The following is a 19,125-nucleotide window of genomic DNA, read 5'->3' as shown; positions in this document are numbered from 1 at the left end:
ATATTCCCTCTTTCTGCAGGACCAGTGATCAAGAACAAGTTCAGTTTATCCAGTCCACTTAACAGAGGTGTTTGAAACTTCTAAACTACAGGTTAAGTGCAGAAAGATCTTTTCCACTAGTTAAATGTACAATGTGTGTTGGATTAGTTACTTATCCTTAGCTCTGAGTGAAAAGAATGTAAAAGAAACCACTTCCATTATAACTGTAAATTCAAATACTTGTTCAAATATTTGTGAGAACCATGACCTTGCCAAAAAGAGGAAGGAGACAAACTTAAAGGCTGGCCAAAGAAAATTAATAGAAATTTTCAGACAAAAATGCTCCAGCTCCTACATTCAATTTTACACCGTTCCATCTGTTAACTAATGCTAGTAAAGGGAATGAAAGTTGAAAAGCCACGCATTAATTTAGAGATGGGCACAAATCGAAGCTCTGAAAGGGAACAAACTAAAAATCTCTAATGGTTTGAATTCAAATCTATCTGGCAGCATGAATGCATCTTTGATTTAATGGCGAAGTAACAAATATTTGCCTGGGAGAACATGAACAAACTGCTTCCCGAACATAAAACAGCATCCCTTTGAGATTCTGGACCACACAGTCTTGTTCTTCCTTAATGGGCTCCAGTAATTCAAGAAATTACATTTTATCTCACAACTAAAATAGAAAGAAGAGTGCTTCCAACACACTGAATTATGCTCAGATTTCTTTATTTATTTGCAATATAAAATTTTATTGACACTATATCCATAAATCTTAGGCAAATTAATCAATTTGGTAGAAGAAGATAGAACACTTCCAGGATATTTTCAATTTCAAATTAATTTTAGAGTGCCTAATCTAGTTTGTCTTTTTATCACATCTGAGTCCTTTAAAAACTATTCTAGCGACAGGTTAATAGTCTTTCATCCTCATGAATTGTTCTTTCCATGCTCTTAAAAAAACTGGGCTTACCTAGTAGTAATAGATACTAAATTCCTTTTAAGTTACTTATGCTTTGTCTAGTAAATAAATGTCACCTCATAATATCACTTTGTAGTTTCACACAGTTCTATTAACAAATAGGCAAGTGTCAGAGTAGTCTGAGTCAAAAGGGACTTGAAAGTCTAAGGAGATACAGACTGACATACCTGTAATCAAAATTCTGTGTCTTCTGTGTTTTCAGATAGGAGATTGGATGCTAATATCTAATATTCTTCATTTAATACCAGTTTATTAGACAGAAGTTGTTCTCATGAAATCAGCATAGCAATCAGCGATGCTCAGCATAGCTTCAGCTGAGGGGGTGAAACAGGGTGCATGATGTTAAAAAATCCACTGATAATATAGTAAATAAATAAAAATAAATCACAAAAAATGTTAACGTTTATCTTAATAGAAGTATCTATTTAGTTTTGCATTGTTGTCTTGTGATGATGTTCAAGTTTGTTGTTTATAAAGCATCCATATTTTCTACCTTAGCTTTGGATTGTTGTTTTTTTCCCTGTTATTACTGCATTCAATATTTTTGTTTTTCTATTTCCTGTGTAGAGTTCAGCTGATTTACAGTTCTGTTTTTATTGTTTGTATAATTTGGTTGAGGTGCAGATAGCTGTCTTTTTTTATTGGTTCATTAAATTGGTCGTTCCCATGGAAACTTTTTAGTGCATTTTTTCCTGAGGTTTGAAGGATGCTTTGGGGCTTTTCTGTGGTGGTCTGGTAATCTTCATCAGACTACAACAACATGTCTTTATGCTTTTCCCCACAGTCCAAGTGTCTTACTTTCTTAACTCTTTGCTGCTTACATGGATCTGGTGACCTCCTGTACTGCAATTTTCATACTGGCATTCAAATGAAAATAAGGGAACACAGGATGTAAAATGCGTACAGTAAAAATAGGTATATGATTTAAATATAGTCTATGCATAGGTCTAAGGAATTTTTTTCCTTTCCAATTTAGACAGTCTGTCAGAATGAGCTCCTATCTCATGCATGGAAGCATGTGCAGCAGTCCTAGTACGTGTTGGGCCTAATTCTGCTTTGAACATCCAGCCAGAAGGAAATCTTAAAGTGCAACCTGCCTGCCCCCAAATGATTTCATTTACTTCAAATCTTCATAATAACCGTAGCTCTAGATTACTTCTGCAAATCTCCCTAGACATGAATAGATCAAATTTCCTCACCAGCATTGCGCTCTGTTCACAGCATAGCCAGGGATGTTCTGAGGCTGCTCAGCCTTTGTGTGAGAGCTGGGAACCTCTGCAGGCAGCCCCAGAAGGCACAAAGCTGCTCTATGTCCTTGCTACTTCCCCTCCAGGTTTCACACAGTCAGAGGAGGGCACCAGCCCCACTGCGCAACAAAGCCATCTAAGGACCGCATTACAAACTCTCTGCCATGGAGCTCCCACCTGAGACATGATGACGGTAACGCTAACTGTATGCTGAGGCTGAGTGCTGGAAGCCAGTTTGCTAGTTTTTCTACAAAGACAGACGGTCTAACAGTGCAACAGCTGCGCATACACCTCATATGAAGTGTATCAGGCAGGGAAAAACATTACTGATGGACCCTGAATAAGTGTAACACATCCATATCCCAGTACAACTCAGTGCCAAGAGACATAATTGTTCAGTACATATGTCTAAACAGAAAAATGAAGCTGCATTGAACCAAAGATGGAAATCTACCTTTATTTTGTTGACTACTGGAATCATGTGCATGTTCACATTTATTAAGAAATTTCAGACTATTTCTTCTGCTTTATTTCCTATGCAGTTCAACTTGCTACCTGCCAAATAATATTTCCTCAACCTCCACAGTTTTGTTCATAATGCTCACCCTTTATGTAGCCTTCTAGATCAAGCAATCTTTGGTATGGAATAGCTATCAAAAATAAAAAAAAATTAAAAAAAAAGCTGTGAAACACTTTCCATTGGAGCTAGGTTTACCCTCTAAATTCTGTAAGATTTGATTGTAATATTTGTTTAAATAATTATGTATAGAGATGGTGCTGACTGAAACTTTAACATTTTATTTTATAAGGGCAATTATATCACCATAATTCTTCATAGCAATTACTAAAAAATAAAATGTACCAAAGACATAAATATCCAATAAAATTCTTGTTTTCAGAATGTGCAAAAGTGGAGGTGCTGGACAAAATTTCTGTATGATCAAATAGGAGAAGGTGAGAGCTTCTCGCACTCAGAGTGATGAGATGCTTTGAATCCCTGGGGAAGTATGCAAACTTGTGGCTAGAATGACAACTAAGTAAACAATTAATAACAGGAGCAATGCCATGCATATCATCATTTTTTGAAATGTCAAAGCAGCAGCTTTGAGATCTGATCCAAGCTATTTGCAGATTCAGTCAGACCTCAGTCAGTTAACACTCCATTCATATTTGAAAGGTAGCATTTACAACACAAAGAACTGCAGTTGGTTTTAAGAGATTTCAATTAGAGAATTCTCACAGCATTCTGCAGCACAGTTTTGGAATAAGGAGGAGAGCAGCATGCAGCGACAACTCTGCCAAGGAGTAAACCCATCTAATCCTGGGTTTTTGTGCATGTGGCTTGGTAGATTGAGCTGAGATTGCTTTAGATTAGTCCTGTTCTTTTTCCTTAATCTTTTATTTGGCAAAGATGGATTACGATAGCACAATTGCCCTTGTAAAACCTCAAACTTGCAGCCTGTGCTAATTTTGGACACTGTATTTGGATAGTTTTGGAGAAATACTATAGAATTTAATGGAGAATGATACCCTCTCCTAAAAAATTCTGTAGTTTTTCTCAATCATCCCATAAAAACAATTCTGTTAGTCTACAAAGCTTTTTAAAATGTAAGCATTGCAATTATGGTCAGTAAATTATATAGACTTTTTGGATGAGAGAATCCCATTACATTTCCATAGTAAAGAATTTGATTTCATTCTTACTACCATTCTTTGGGATGTTTCCACAGGGAAAACTTGAGCTAAAGCAGAATCTCTACTATCTTCCTCTTAGCCTCCAGCTACTACAGAGTGTAACAATTATAAACTGATAAATCACTTGAATGGTTATGACATCTTCCATTGACTAGGAGGGCGGTGGTACATACACACATGCTGCTGCCAACATTAAATAATGTCAACTGAATTAAGTAAATGATGATTTAGCCTCAGCTAAACTTTTAGGGGCAAACTTTTTCTCTCTCAAATAGAGATGGTGGTTGTACTTCCTATGTTCAGATCTTGTTACATTTTAAAAGTCCAATTCTGTTGATTTCACTAGACATTTTGCCCATGATGAAAGAGCAGGATATTGGAGCTGAGTCCTGCCATACGTATTTAGAAGGAGAAAAGAGTCTAATGAGTTTGAAAATTTTTACATTCACACTAATGTGTGGACAAGAACAAATTTCGTATGGAACAGATACACAGATGAGATTTATTCCAGAAATGTTTGCATCCTACAAAGTTATAAATAATTTCCTGCTATTAGTCTTGTTCTTCTCTTCCCTCCTCCTACTGCTCCTCCCCCCCCAAAAAAAAGAAAAAAAAAAAGACTCCTCCAATAACCAATAGGCACTTTGAGTGGCATAACTGTATTAGTTTAACTAGCAGCATTTGACCCAAAGAGCAGTTCTCACTCCTGCCAACACAGTTGCAGTTATATTTGTAGGGGCCAATAAAATATATGGAATTTGATCATTTTTTTCATCTTTGAGGAAGGGAAAAAAGGCAAAATGACATGGGGTAGGAACACGGAGATTGTCAGGATGAACACAAGTAGATTCTCGAACGAACTGTGCCAACTCTTGCTCACTTCCTGACGAAGATGGTGTCACTTCCATTCACTAACATGATCTACAGCTATACGCAACCATTAAAACACAAACCAGCCAAGTTCTATTGCCCCGTCCACCCCCCATTATTAAAGAACTTTGACACACCAGTCTTGTTTTAATTTTGTGTTTGACTCTGTCTGACTCTTACTGCTAAGAGCACAAATTATACTAAATATAGGAACCCTGTTATATTAATTGCAGCTGTAAAATGACATTGTAGAAAAAAAAAGGAAAGATGAAACTGAATAAAACAGAGGGAAGGAAGAAAAAAGTGTAGCTCATGCTTCACCCATGAAGAGAGCTAAATTAAGCAAAGAATTTCATTTTCGGAATGCATTTCTTAATAACGCCATTATCATGCAGGTCTGCTCAAGAATTATTACTTCATAATGAAAAGAATGCAGAATGGATTTTGAAGCATCTGATTTTCCATGGTGGTGAGGAGAAGCAAGCCTGTTTTTCTCAGTGTGGTCACAGAGAGACTAAATTCAGAGCAGTCTCCCTTGCTCCATCTCTCCCTGTCCTGTTCTGCTTGTAAACTATTGGTCATAACTCATTACCTAATGACATTATGACTAGGAGGGTTCAGTTTTGCTGGCCGGTTAGACCAGTTAGGAAGCCCACCTGATTTTATCACAAGAAACAAATCAGAAAGAGACTCTCACTATAAGTTTGAGAATATTAGCATATTGTATTCTTCAGTTACCAAAATATAGGCCTCTGCTCAGGAGTACAGTCATGAAGCCATATATTTTTCATCTTGACAATAAAATATGTGCTCATTTGAAGGCAAAGAGTCCACTTTATCTCAAAAATTTTATCTTTAATGATTCTCTAAGCCACTGCTTAGAGAATGCTCTTTTTTCTTTGCCACACACTCTGAAACTATTCTTCTCTCCTGTCCCAAAGTTACCTTCACTTATGTTTAAATGTTAGAACTGTAGGCAGAATTAAATATCTGTTTCCTACAAATTATGCCCATCTGATTTCTGGGTGGAGAGAGTGGGTGCTGAGATGCCTGAAGAGGCTGAGAAGAGAACAGTATTTCAACTCGAAAAGATTTCTAGATCTAAAACTTAGTACTAGTACTAGTAACAATCATATCTTTATTCTTTATCACCTGGTATGTTAGTCTTTACTGAATTCTGTAAACAACACTTCAGCTGAAAGAGTAAAACTCACTAATTTTGAAGGACATTTATCAGGAACAGTTATATTCAGCTTCATCTTAAAGAGGGAATAATTCCCTACACTTTCATTTAACATAACAGATTAACCCCTCTCTTCTCCCCCAATCAGTGCTGAACTTCCTTTCCCATTCCCGTACATATTTCTCTCACACACAGTTTCTTGCTCTCATAGGAAAGGAACTAAGACACATACCACACAGAAACAGAATAAACAAAAGACAAGTCCACAAGACAAAGCCACTAGGACACTGGTTAAAGTATTTTCCCATGAATCTAAAAAAGATAACAGGCACTTGCTTATATATCTCCTTTCATCCCTGAAAGCTTTCAAGTTAATTCATGGTTTCATAACTACAATAAAATAACCAAGTGGAGATTAAAATCAGAGCCTCTTGTTATTTGGATATCAACAACATGAATCCCACCCAGGTCTTTCTAAAAGCAGCCTTGGCTGACACTCCAAAATGCTTCCTCAGGTCCATCTTCAGCCAAATAAGAAGTGGTCTGGAAAGGATTCATCCTTTTAGTGTACACAGAAGATCCTCGTCTTGGATCTATAAACTGAGTCTTTAAATTCCATTGTAATTACTTAGAAGTCATAAATAGAACAAACACTATTTGTGGCATCCCAGCTGGCTTTTTACACAAGGTGCCCACATCTTCAAACTTAGCTTTTAAGACCCGAGTGGGAACAATGTCAGAGGCCAGAATATGGTAACATATTCTCAAAAATTCTCAAAAAGCAAAAAAACCCAAACCCAACAAACCAAAAAAACCCAAACTCAAACAACAAAAAAAATCACAACATTTCTTAAGTAACAGGAAAAAAAAAGAATTCTTCTGTATTGAGGAACATTTGCTCAGAAAATGGATTCTCTCCTTGATTGGTTTTGTTTTCAGGAAGACAGGGTTAATAGAAGAGAAAAGCTCTGCTACAGTAAAGTGCTTTAAATCATTTAACTCTTACAACTTGATGACTTAATAACAGTCTTTCACAAATAACTGAACTCTTCACTCTGAATTTAATAATCAAAGACAAAACACTATTTTCCCCAAGAGATTCATTTTTGGAGAGACAGTCATGGAAATTTAAGACTACTGCTAGGGTGAATGCTTGTTAAAGATTTTTACCAAGTCATTCACAGTTCCTCTGATATCTATAAATCCTTAGCTTCCGCATACGCATATGAAATGGCCACAAGTCCCTCTGTTCTAAGCTAGGATACAATTCTTTCCACAGAGAGTGTCTGCCAGGGTGTTGTCCTGACTCACAGCATTAGCTGGCTCTACCACTGAACAGAAAGTGATACCTGACCATCAGCAAGGCACCCAGCACTGCAGATTTATGTTTATAAGCTCAGTATAAAATGAACATTGAATAGGTTTTTTAATGTGTCCAATTCTTGTCATGATCTTTAAATCTAAGAAAAATATATCCTAGAAGTTTCATATACTCCACAGAAAAACACTATTGATTAGAGCATTCTTGTTCACGTCATCCAGATTAGCAGCTGATCCCCAGTAGTGTCTCAAGAAAAGAAGGCACTATATCAATACAAGCTAACCCTGGTGGCTTTATCCATTATTGCAATCATAAGGCCACATGCGAACAAGAGTTGTAGAAGAACCAATTTTCTAGGAGAGAAGCCTGCATTTGAATTTTTAGTAGAATATATTCTGACCAAAGGGAGAGAAAGAAAAAGAAAGAAAACACAGAAATTGTGTAAGAAGAATTTACAGGTATATGAGATAGCAATATGAAAATATTGACTGTAGGAAACATTAACAACTGCAAGGCCAGACTGAAAGAACTGGAGTTTTGTCTAGACAAAATGCAACAGGAAAGACATAATACTATTTTTAGGCCGAAAAAAAAAAAGACTACCACAAAGGGCAGGCTAGCAATCTGCCTCTTCTATCCATAGCGACAAGAAGTGATGGGCTTAATGGCAGAAAAGAAGTTCTTAAAGCATTAACAAGAAACACCCTAGAGTAAGGGCAGTGAAGCTCTGTAATGGACTGCCTGGGGTCCTTAAAGAATTACTGTAAGTTTTGTAACAGTAATTCATAAGTTCCTCAGGGAGAAGAAGATAATAATAATCCTCTAAACTTCCTTTTTTTGAGAGTGTAGACTGAAAACTAAAAAAAAGATAAAGAAGCATTCCCACAAGGTGTGGAAGTCCTATAATGAGTGGACACTCTGCATTTGGTGCAACTTGGGTCATTTAGCACAGATCTTTACTGTACAACATAGCATTTACAGAACCACAAGATGCCATGAACCATGATAGACCTATAATTACAGGTAGCACAATTGCATTGTTATGGGCTGAGAAGAAGGCATTTTCACTACAGAATTTTCACCATGTTAGCTAACTGAGAGGGAGAATCAGAATGGTGTTTGTGAGTGACATCATGCTGCATTGGGTGTACATACCAGCCTAGATCAGTAGTGGCTCAGGATTCCCTATTGTCTGTGGTCTACAGAGATATGAAAAAATAGAGATGGAAAAGGGCTTACATTAGATTTGCTATTTTAACATAAATATTTCTCAGCCTTGTTATACATCTTCAACTTCATATCATCATTAAATAGTAACACAGTTAGGGATGACTTGAGAAAGTTCTGTGCAAGATCCAGATAAGATCCCTTTAAAATTATTTTTTCTATGAAATGGAATAACTCCACTCAAGAAAAAACAAGGGTAAAGTGGTGTGAGAACTCACGTGACACCTCACAGATAAAAGATTTGAACTGCTGATCTTCTCCACGCATATCTCTCCTCTTGCACTAGCTACTTCTCCCAGGTCAAAACCTGAGATGCCCTTAGTGAGAATATGTTCCAGCTCTGCATCCTTTGAAATATATGCTCCTGTTAACAGGAGCTTTGACAAATCATCATTTGTCATTCATCTTTTCATGCAAATATTTTTGGCCAGATTTCTCAGAGTCTCTTCCTTTACAAAATAACACTTGTGGGGGGATGCACTTTGGGGTCTCTCAGAAATGCCAGACTAGCTCAGCAGCTATGTTGCTCCTCTTCCTCACAGTGCCCAGTCAAAGTGTCCTGCCAGCGGCATTCAAAGACATTCCAGGGCAGGCACTAATGAAAAGCAGCAAAGCCTATGCTGGCTCCTCATCCTCCAGAAGAGGAGTGGTTACAATGAGAGAGAGAGAGACAGAGGACTTGTGCCAACTCAAAGGAATGGCAGGGAGCTCAAGAGAAATACAGAAATGTGGCTTGTAGTTTTTGCTTTGTCTTCTCTTTCTCCTTCAGCCACCCTGCTTAGCCTCTAAGTTTACTGCTTGTAAAACATCATGAAGAGAACACAGCTAAACACTTCAGGCCAATTAATGTCCATTTAGATTAGCACAGAACCCCTGCAAAACTACCCTAAGGAGTTCCCTAAAGCTTTTTTTTCCTCATTTCCCTCTGGGCTTGCACTACTCCTTCTTCAGGGAAATATGGGCAGTGGTTAATTCAGGATGAACACTTGAGGGACTATTCCACAATAATAAGAAGAAAACCATATTGCACACAAGGCTTATTTCATATCTGTATACTTAAACTCTTACTGTTTACAAAACACTACCTTTGCATTAATAACACCACTTAGAACACTTTGATTTTTTTAAGAAGGATAATTTGCAAACATAACTTAAAAGGCTGCTAACTATGTGAAGTACACAGTACCAACTAGGCTTCAACACTGTATCAGATGTGCAGGAGGAATAAAGGTCTTTCAGAACCATAGAATAGCCTCATGAAATGCAGGTAGCCCTCCCAAAATCTCATCATGTTAACCATCCACCAACCTCCTAGAGCTGTGACGTGAACAAGACAGAAGTGGCTCATCCTTAGGTCTCATGCCTGTTCTAAGGCCTCATGAATTGAAAGCACAGCTGGTTACAATATGCAACTTTCACCAACTGACAAGGCTGGCATCGCTGGATGTAACAGGGAAATTTAATGAGGTTTCAATATGTCATGCTAATTGAGCTAAATCAGAGCTACTATAACTGTCAATGACGTTATCCAACTAAGTTCTCAGCGTGGACATGTAAGTGGCTTCTGAAGAACATTACTTATCTGAGCATTAAATTGAACAGGGTTTAAATAGCACAGTTAAAGATAATATGAATCTGCTCATGTTAAATACACTGAAAGACTTCAGACACTAGAATAAATACAGTCTAATCCCTGGGGAAGGATTAGTGTGATAAAGATGACTACAGTTCCACTGTTTAATTTTGTTATGTAGATGTTCCCTGTAGACACCGCAGAGAGATTTTTCTAAAATAGAAAATGAGGTTCTCTTTCTGAAGGCATGCAAATCCAAAGCTTATGAAAACAAAATGTTATTCAATCTTATGTAAACAGAAGGCTAAAATTGCCAGATGTAAAATGGTATTGAATAGCATTCACACCCATCCAATTTAATAAGGTTTTGAACTCCTGATGCCAACTCTAGTGCCTGGCCTGGAAATCCACAACTTATGCACTGATTTAATAAATCATAAGCTATAACTTCCATAATATACTTAGGTATAGGTAAAAGACTGTCGCTTTTTGAATTATGTACTTAAAACCAGAAAAACACAAAGATGTCTTTACACCATTAAGCAACAACATGTGCCTTGAAGATTCGTTCAAAAACTATCAGAATAAAAGCATTAATGATAAATTTAGATTTCAGAAATTCCCTCAAATCCTATCAGAGTATTTTCTTAATAATTCTGATAAAATGAGGCTTCTTATGACAAATACTTAGTAATACAAACTAATAACTGAATAAACTAAATACTTGCTGAGACTTACCATGAGAAAAATTACCAGATGATGGTAAACTGACAAGTTTTCTAAAGAACATTAATATAAACTTATGCCAAGCTTTCTAGTCTGTATCAATTTTTCTATACATTGTAAATATGGCTCTACCTACATTGAAGTTAGTAGAAAGATAAACTTCTAAATTACCAAGATGGTGTGGGGTAGGGCTGCACACAGGCAATGCATAACAGTCTAGGATAGGATTTGTACTGCTGAAATTAAGTTAATCCTAAATAAAATCCTTCACTTATGCAATTGGGGAAGTAAGAGATTTAAATTTATACAAAAAATATTACCAAAGTATTTACAACAGTGTTAAAAAAACCCTGTGCCTAGATTATTAATTCTATCTGTCTGATCCTGCATTTCACATCAAGATTCACAGAGGGTTGTGTATATTTTTCTTTAATTATAAGAAGCACTCTACACTGATGATACTGAAACTTCCAAAACCAAACTCATTCACCCCAAAAATTGAGGAAAAAATTGAAACTGGACTAACACGAAACAGTAAAAATTAATTCAGCTGTCTGTTTCTAGAAACTCATTCAATGAACTTGTGAGGTTTTGATAAAATTTTAACTTCAGACAGCCCCTGTCATAATATTGTAGCTACATTGTGCTAAGTTTTAAATATACTGTGCTGTGTGGAAAAAAAAAATAATGGTTTACATCTCATTAAGTTAGGGTTATTTTTTTCTCTAAGTCATAAAACTGATTGGAAACAAGAACTAACAAGCCCAAATACTGGGATTGGTGTAGAATGTACACTCATTGCTTAAATGGTATCGAGAATATCCTTCCTACTCTGATCACCTAAAAAATCACTAAAAGTTAATTAACGAGACCTATTTCAGCATACCTTGCTGTACTGCAAAAAATTTTTTAAAAATATGGATAACTCAGTGACATCAAATATTACTACTGTATTTATATATAAAATATATGTATCAGTCAAACTCAGACATCATTTTACTTACTATCTTCATTATTAATTGTCAGACCTGACAGTTTCTTCTTATATTATACTGACCTTATGTGGCATTTAATCTCTACTGTACATTCAGCATTTAATTTATAGTATACATTCTACACAGTATACATAAGAAAAACATTCCCCTGAATTTTTTTCTGGAGAACAGTATGTTTTTATAAGTGAACACTGGTGGGGGGGATTACCAGAAATTCTATCCTATTTTTTCCTGTATGAGGGAATGGGAAAATTTTTGGTATTGTCATGAGGTCACAGGAAATTGAGCAGTGGTGAATATTAATAAATCTTCGTTAGGTGACTGCTGCTTTGTGGTCATTACTTGGGAATGGTTCTGAATTATCAACGTATTTTTATTGGCTCTAACTTAAAGATACCTTCTTCACTTGGTGGAAAAATAATGCTCCTTCTTTAGTTCTAAGAACAGCAGCCTAAGGCTGGAATGCTCTAAAGAAACCCAAGCTTTTGTAAAATGATGTCATATGCCAACTGTGCCAGGCAAATGTGTAGTAATAGCTAAAGCATTCTATAATTAAAACAAGTCCCTTCTTAAAAGAGACTGAAAGTGATCAAAGCTCTTTTGTCTGCTCAGACACTTGATAGATGTGAAAAGAGTTTTGCTTACAGTGAAGATGGTGCTGTGGTTTCTGTCTCCATCTTAAGTAGCAACAGAGTGCATCCCGAACTGTGCCTATTGCTAATAGAAATAATACAGGAAAACAAAAGGGGCCTTAAACACAAAATTAGCAGGTATTACTTTGCCTTTGTAAGAGAGAGTGTAACCTTAAATGTCTGAAACTACTATTTAACAGTGGCAAGGCAATAAAGCACAAAGATATTTCAGTGATACTGACAACAAAAAATTGTCCGCTCAGGCTAGAGGGAACTTTTGGTACCAGCAGTCACTTGATTACAGCATGTGGTCCATGACTACTCAGTTGTCATATTTCGAGAACATTTCATATTTACCAAGAAATATTACATATGAGGAAATACTTTGAAAATAAATTATTTCAGCTGAAACACATTCCTCAACTTGCCTCTGACCTTGTATCTAAACTGCCATAAAAGGTGACATGGAAATCCAAGTGAATCATTTCTAAGGAAGAATAATTTCTCATCTAAGTACACCTCAGTACAATCTTTATATGTCACAATTGTTCTTTGTTCTTGGACTCTCAGAAGTACAAATATAACAGGAGACAGACATTTCTAACAGTTCCAGCCATGTTTGCAAAAGAGACCTATCTGGAAATTTTAAATTAAAGCCTTCTCTCCCAGCATTTCCTTCACACTCCTAAGCAACAAAAATCAGACATTACTGAACTCACAGCACTTATCACACTTACTTAAAAAAAAATAAAATTCCAGTTACCTGACCCAAATTGTCAGGGACCAAAATCACATAATCCTAGTGGCAGTATGAGACGGAAAAGGTAGACAATACAAAAAATACAACAGAATGCAATCTAGCATAATGATTTAAAGGGAGCTGTTAAAGCTAAAATCTATCCTGAACTTCTGCCACCCTTGATTTGAAGCTCCATCATACAAGACACGTGAACAGAAATTTACACTGTCTAGAAATTTTTTGAGCGAGTGAGGAGACAGCGAGACCAGACTCAGTAATTTTCATATGTAAGCAGGTCGTTCCTTGCAGAAGTTGGGACTATCTTTCAAAGATGGCTTTAGACACTAGGAGGTTGAAGATTTCCAACTAGTTCTTGGACAGATTACAATTTTTGTTGCAACAGCCAAAACTCTTGCCACCTTTCTCATCAAGTACCGAATGAAAATGCAATAGGAAGACAATATAAGCAGTTTTTCTAATACACAGCTTTACCTACGTCTGCAAATTAACTTCATACGTAAAGTGAATTTCACTACACAAAAAAGGTTATTTCAGGTAAAAAGCTTCTTGTTCCAATACTCTACGATGAGAACAGCACAAAGCATGAGAAATTATGTAAAGTAATACATTCGTGTTCCTTTCTGTCTGATCCAAGTAACATTTTATTTCTGTAGTGAAGCTAAATGGAGTATTCCACTATCATTTTAAAAGACTTCAGTCACATTCTCCCTAACGGAAACAAAACAACTGGTTCATGAATTGTGAACAAGAATTTCCATGATTAAAAAAAAATACAGCTTTCCACTATCAACCTACTTACGGTCCATCTGCATACTGTAAATTATTCAAGGGAAAAACCACAATGAAGATCTTAAGAATTCTTTTTCTTTGATCTGTCTACACTAGAAACTACACTAGAAATCCTTTCCCTTTATAAATGAAACAAAATCGCATAAGACATTGTTTCTGCATTCAAAACATTCTGATATTGTATTAGTGCAATATAAGAAAGGACCATACCGTCAAGCACCTTTTCATACCTTCTCTCCTAGTGCACAGACTGCTTTGAAAAACCAAACCAAACTAAAACGTGTGGGTGTGTGTGCACATATGTAGGAAAATACCAAATCATGCTATACAGACAAGCCTTCTCAAAAAAAAAAAAAAGGACATTCATAGACATATGATATTTTTCAGATGTTTTGTGACAGTTCTAGGAGGAATTTGACCTGTTTCTAAAATGTTTAATCACTGAAGGCTAGCATAATGATACATGGCTTCCTGGATCTTTTTCAGAAAGTCTTCATAAAAGGACTTCTCCTATGCCTCTTCTAAAGCAGAGTTAATGCTCATTCCTTGGAACTCTAAAAAAAAGCCCCATTTCTAGTCAAGAAATATGGAGCACCCCAATTAATGGATTAGTGAATTCTTAGGTCTTGCAGTTCTTAGTGTAATGTCATTTGATTGAGTTTGGGTTTCCATCATCTCTCCTTAGATTCATCATGTGGACACAATGGGACAGGCAGCTGCACAGTTGTTTTCCTGTCAGGTTATGTATTATACTTGAAGGTTTTAAGTGGGAATGATAGCGAGGGTCTGGTAGCAGTAGCAAACTAGCTGGATGTGAGATGGAGCAAAGTAGGTCTTCACCTATGCTATCTATAATGATAGCATTCACATAAAATAGTGATTTTTTATTAAAAAAAATCGAATTCCAGCAAGATCACTGTTGAAATCAATACTTAGTATGATGTGTAATGGTAGCCTCAGAAGACTGTAAAAGAAAAACTCTGTGGCTAGAAACATGGTAAAATTACCTACACAATGGAAATATAAAATTGAAATGTTTTCTAAAGAAAAGAAATGGTTACATTTCTCCATAGATATCAGGGAAATGCTAATAAAAAAGTAAAAATAAATAACCAATGGGATTCTAGTTTTGGGTGGCACAGGAAGAAACAAAGGGGGAGAACTGTTCTATCAAAAGTCAGTGGGGAAGCCACCTAAGCCTGAGACACCCCCAAAGGCCTGTGAGACAGGGCAGAGCTATAGCCCTGTAAGCCTCTCAAGTACAGAACTTCTAGATGTCACCACCATAGAGGTCATTTGAGCACCCCAAGCACTGTCCTGCTCTTAAGACATCTAATAACAGCCTTGCCTCTCTTGTCTGAAGTTGTTATGAAATAATTGGAAATGAATTAAAAGTTGTTTATTCATTACAGTGGGCACCAAGAAATAGAAATAGCTAAGGAAAACAAGCAATGTGCAAAAATGAAAAATGAAAGTCCATCTGTTGGACTCCAAGTTCACATTTCTCCCTCTTTTTTTTTTTAAATGCTACCTCACCTCCCTAATCAAAAAAATACCATGATGATGCAATGGAAAGTTGGTACAATAATAATAAAGCATTCAAACAATATCTTTGGGAAATGACTTCAGTAGTGATGAATGAGATTCATAAATCCATAAATAAATGCTAACCTCATTACACAACATGGTGAATTCCCAACAATACTGCATTTGGTATCGAAGAAGAAATAATCATAGCATTATCAAGAACTAACAAAATTCAGCATAAGATGCTTCAGGCTAATATCTTACACTGTCCTAACTTCATTTAGCATGCAATTTCAGTTTATCAGTTAAGAATGTAGGCAAACCAGTACTTCAACAAACCTGCACGCATTATTTCTGTATTACAGTTATTGAAATCACATATTTTCCTAAAAACACAAGAAATACAGTGCCTTTTTTTTTTTACAGGAATAAGTTACAGAGGTAAAAAGATTTATTCTGGTACACGTGTCTGTTTTAAATGGGCAGTGACACAACATCTTCTGGAACAGAGGTTCATTTTTGAGTAATGTGCTGGAGTAACCTTTTCTAGTAAAAATAATCAGAGAATAAGTTGAAGAGGATTTAAAGCTACAGCAAGATCTCTAATTAACAAAAACATTGAATCCTCTAGAAACAGCAGATTCCATGTTGTCGTGAAGTTAATGGTATTTATGGTTCCAAGTACTTCCATTTTTCCTTGCCACTTACGTGTCTACCAACTTAGTCATCTCTGCTTAAGGGTGAGAATGGCAATGTAGGTAGAAATATATTCGTATAACTGAAGTTTTCACCAAAAAGACAACATGTACTTACAATTTGTTTTCTCATGTTCTCCAGTAAGGAGAAGGGCATCACTTGAATGACACAAATGACAAGTTATTGCTACATCTACTGTTAGGAAACAAAAGCTACATATCTACGTTCTACATTAAGACTTACATGATGAGCATCCACTCTTTATTTCCCTAAGGTATTTTTTAAAGTGTATTTCTGAGGTACTTCTATTGTAGTAGAGCGCAGAATCAAACATGAAGAAATGATTTGTTCTTACAGTGGAAAAGGAATGACAATCTCCCTATGGGAACTGTTGTAAACACACAAGCTAATATTTTAATTCCCTGGGAACTATATGAGTTGCCTATGTGCTTCTATTAACTAAAAAGATATTTTCATGTTGTCTCCTCAACAGAATGTTAACTATAACATTATAACTATAACCCAGTGTAGCAGGGATGGTCAGAACTGGCTTGGTGCCTAGCTTGATGGGATGTTAATCCATGACTGGTTCCTAGAAACTGTAATAAAGAAGTAGCAAGTAATAATAAATAAAAATGTATGATCCAAAACACCAGCTCTCATCAGTGCCCTGTGTGTACTAGTATTTCTACATTTTCTACCACCAGGAGAGGTGAAATTGAGCCAGTAAACTGTGGGAAATTTTAGGAAAATATGTTAAATGTAGACAAGATAATAGCATCTGTAGCCCCCCCTTTTTTATTAAATAGTATTGTGGGGTTTCACTTTTATTGTTTATCAATGATTGCCAGATTGTTCGCTCCATTCACAAATAAAAACTAAAAGGATTTTGAAAGAGAGAGGTTAGGAAAAGTCATGGCAAACTTGAAAAATACCAGAGGATTTCTTCAAAATGCAAGTAGTACCAAGCTCAAAATACAAAGCTGGAGTAATCCTGACAGTAAATATTCAATAAATTTATTAAAATAATCCAAAACACTATGACAATTCCCATTGTCTTTTAAAACAATAAGCATCTGTCCAAGAAGCAAGCCAAAACTGTTTGTTTTATAGCTTTGGGACTTTCTGTCCTATCATTTAAACTGATGGAATGTCTGCAACCAAGTTATCTAACAAGAATATGCACAAAATTACTTCAGGAATTTCAAACAATAGCTTATGCTACTTGCTCTTGTGTGGTTACTGAAGCCCAGATGGTGTACTGTCAAAGATACACTTAGGACAGGTTTTATGCTAAGCTTTGCAGTAATGCAGATTCAAAGCTGTTAAATACTCGCTTCTGTCCTGAATCAAATACAATGCTTGAATTGTGGTATAGGTGAAAAAACAACTCTGTTTTCAATTGTACTAAACTGGTTGTGTTTCATTTACATAGATTGCTCCAAAAGTAATGCTTCCTATCTACTTCCATGGAAACTACAAGTACAAAGAGCACAATAACACTAATTGATAGAGCACATTCTCAGCTACAAAACACAATTTTTCATTATAGTCACCACCATTAGCTCTGCACTTTTGCTAGCAATGAACAAGTGCCTGCATGCCATGCTCTTAAAAATCTGCATGAGTGGAGGTGACATACTGTTACTGTCGCCACTGCTGAAATGCGCCACCCACCACCTCACTGTGCTCACATCCACTGTTTGGTCTCCATAAACATTCAGCAAGAGTCGATGACTGTCAATAGGTGCAATTTTTTTCCACATGGAGTGTTACCTAATTACCTACTAAACCTATACGCGCGCTATTAGGGGGATCTCATCAATGTCTATAAATACCTGAAGAGTGGGTGCAAAGGAGATGGAGTCAGGATGTTTTCAGTGGTGCCATGGGCATGCACTAGAATATAAGTTCCCTCTGAACACCAAGCAGCACTTCTGTGCTGTGTGGGTGATGGATCCCTGGCATAGGCTGCCCAGAGAGGCTATGGAGTCTCCTCCTTGGAGATCTTCAAAAGCCACCTGGACATGGGCCTGGGACCCTGCTGTGGGTGCCCCTGCTTGAGCAGAGGTTGGAGGAGATAACCTCCAGAGGGCCCTGCCAACCTCAGCTGTTATGTGGCTATGTGAAAACCTTAGAGTGTAGGAGTTAGTACTTCACACAGCCATGCATAGAGATCTGCCACCATTGCCACAAAATAAAACCCAGAATCCTTTGATAAATTTAATAAAGAAATATGCAAGATTTATTTTACCACAACAAGAACTGCCTACATGTAAATTAACATAAATTAACATAATAACCCACTAGCCTGACTCTACCAAGAAGAGCTTTAATACTTAATTAACATTTATACGGCTCCTTACAGTCCATGCAGCCACCCACACTAAATATTCCTTCCACGTCACGGCTCAGGAAGCAGTGGCAGATGGCCACTGACACAATGCAAAATCCCGGATCAAGGTACTGGCAGTGGGAGGCTACTGTGAGGGACAGACAAGCCACCTTCTTGAAGGCTTCTCCAAAACCCAGCCGCACTAACAGGTTCATTTTCCCAACCGATAAAATATGTTTAGCTTTTTCTCACCGTAATTGCCACAATCATTAAAAATCCCCAGTCCATTTACAATGTGCAAATACCTATAAAATCCCCATTTAGCCATGTCAGTTTTGACAAAAATCAATTATAATACTTTGCATTTTATAGTAGGAGCTTAGAGAACTGGAGACAGCTGTATTCCTCCGTTTTGCAACAGTTTATACAAATGTGCACAGGAGTTACATGGCTGTTAATTTAGGAAAGCATGCTGAAGTGATGACCGGAGGGACTGCCAGATCATGGAGGATCCACTAGAGAAACCGAGATGCTTCTGCTGTTGGAAGTTATATTAAAAGCTAAGGAAGAGAAGGGCAGACCTTG

Source organism: Numida meleagris, chromosome 2, assembly GCF_002078875.1.
Source record: "Numida meleagris isolate 19003 breed g44 Domestic line chromosome 2, NumMel1.0, whole genome shotgun sequence".
Classification (NCBI taxonomy): domain Eukaryota; kingdom Metazoa; phylum Chordata; class Aves; order Galliformes; family Numididae; genus Numida; species Numida meleagris.
This window is presented reverse-complemented; position numbering follows the sequence as displayed.